Source organism: Dipodomys spectabilis, unplaced genomic scaffold (assembly GCF_019054845.1).
Source record: "Dipodomys spectabilis isolate Male_0828 unplaced genomic scaffold, ASM1905484v1 ptg000132l, whole genome shotgun sequence".
NCBI lineage: Eukaryota > Metazoa > Chordata > Mammalia > Rodentia > Heteromyidae > Dipodomys > Dipodomys spectabilis.
The window spans coordinates 287491-289948 of NW_024870809.1; the positions used below are offsets into that span (position 1 = coordinate 287491).

At 37.2% G+C, this 2458-nt stretch overlaps 1 pseudogene; it reads left to right on the forward strand.

Moving 5' to 3' along the window:
• Positions 1–237: 237 nt before the first annotated feature.
• Positions 238–1620, forward strand: LOC122116378 (annotated as a pseudogene).
• The last annotated feature ends 838 nt before the right edge of the window (positions 1621–2458 follow it).

A 2458-nucleotide genomic window follows, 5' to 3' on the forward strand; every position in this document is an offset into this window, starting at 1 on the left:
TTCATCTCTGAAAATTCGGTCTAAATGATTTTTGCAAATGTTCTGATAAAAGTTCACCAGCCTTTCACTCATTCTGTGTCTGTATCTCGCTGTACTTTTCTTCATAGAATGCTGTGCCTCATAATACACTGCTTATTCATGTTTGGTATTATATGTAACCCTACTACAATATGTTTTTCATAGGTAGGGATATTACTTAATTTGTATTCACTGTTCTTCCTCTATAACTGTAACTTCATGACTAGTAGATGTCTCAAAACACTTTTTGTGCAAGTGGATACAATAGCAATCGAAGGTATAGTATGTATTGAGCAGTGTGAAAAGTTCTCCGCTTTATACAGTGAACAATACTTATAAAAATTCTTGCAGTTGTGGAACTTACATTCATTGTGGATTGTCAAAATCACTTTCATTAGAGATCATGGGAAATTCATAGTAGTACTAACAACAATAGAAAAGATTAGATTAGAAAGATGTTTAAAGAGTAGAACAATTAGTCTCTGCTTATTTTCAACATTAAGATAGTTCACGTCCTTTCCTCTCAGTCCCATATTGAGCTCGAGTTGGAAGAAGCGAGTCCAGTACCAAAAGGGGGAGTAAAATCACCACCCAGTCACCACTATCTGACTCCAGCCACCGTCGCCTGGGGGTGGAGGGCCATGATCCAAAGGAACCAGAGCAGCTGTGCAAGCTCTTTATTGGTGGTCTGAGCTTTGAAACTACAGATAATAGTTTGAAAGAACATTTTAAGAAATAGGCACACTCACAGATTGTGTGGTAACAAGAGAGCCTCAGACAAAACGTTCGAGGGGTTTCAGTTTTGTGACAACTCTTGTGTGGAAGAGGTGGATGCAGACATGTGTGCCAGACCCCACAAGGTTGATGGGCGTGTCATAGAAGCAAAGAGAGTTGTTTCTAGAGAGGATTCTGTGAAGCCAGGAGTCCATCTAACAGAAATGTTTGGTGCTGATGGTATTAAAGAAAATACAGAAAAACGTAATTTGAGAGACTACTTTGAAATTGAAACTATAGAAGTTATGGAAGGAAAGGAAGTTATGTTGAAAAAAGTGAGGATTTGCTTTTGTGACTTTTAATGAACATGATACATTTGATCAAATTATTATTCAGAAATACCACACTATTAATAGGCATAATTGTGAAGTGAAAAGGCCCTCTCTAAACAAAAGATAAAGTCACAAAGAGGTCGTGGAGGTGGATCTGACAACTTTATGGAGGTGGTCTAGGTAATTTTGGACATGGTGGAAATTTTGTTGCAAGAGGAGGCTATGGTGGTGGAGGTGGTAGCAGCAAAGGTAGCTATGGATACCTTGATGGTAGATACAGTGGATTTGAAGGTGATGGTGGCAATTATGGTGTTGGTCCTGGTTACAGTATTAGAGGAGGCTATGATGGTGGTGGACAAGGACATGGAAACCAAAGTGATTGTAGCTATGGTGGTGGTGGAAAACATAATGAGTCTGGAAATTACAGTGGACAACAGCGATCAAATATGGTCCCATGAAGGGGAGCTGGTTTGGTGGAAGAAGCTCTGACAGTCCATATGATGATGGTTATGGGTCTGAGGGTGGAAGTGGTGGATATAGTAGCAGAAGGTTTTAAAAGACCAGAAAAAGAAAAAAAAAAAGACCAGAAAACGGGGTTATAATTCTTAGCAAGAGAGAGAGTGAGGAGTTGTCAGAATTCATTTGGGATGACTACCTCAAAGTAAACTGCAGCTTTCAATCTGCCATAGAAGGAATAGTGATCCATAGTCAGAGGAGTTACTGCAGATTAAACAGCAAAACTTTCTTGTTCAAGAATGTCATAGCTATAGTTTGCAAAAAGTGCAGCTATTGATTAAGGCGATGTAGTGTCAATTAGATATACATTCCTGAGGTCTTTTATCTGTTGTAGCTTTGCCTTTTTTCTTTTTTTGCCTTGTAAATTGTGGTAGTGGTACCATGAATAAAATGTTAAGGAATTTTTAACTTTTCAATATTTTTGTATTTCAGTTTTTCTACATTTTAGTACAGAAACTGAAACGCAGTTTTGATGGTGTTTTCTTGTGAGTTAACAAGTAAAGATCACTGTTAATTGCTATTATGTATGAATTTTGCTAAAGTTAACTGTAAAGAAACACCTACTGACTCACAGTTTAAGGGGAATCTATTCTCTTCATTTCCAGACTATGATATGCATGGGCACTAACATGTGGAAAGAATAGGTACTTTTATGTGTATGCGTTGTGTGTTTTAGACACACAGGATTGGGTATTTAAATTGGCATATTTGTGAATTTAATAGCACTAAGATTTCCTTCTAATGAAAAAACCCTCAAATCTCTATTTGGTTTTTGTGTATTTTCTTTCAATGTAATCATAATTTTAGTGGGTTTAAGGTTTGCTGAATCCTAGCAGCATTTATTTGATCACATTGAAACAGACTGCTACCATAGTTTT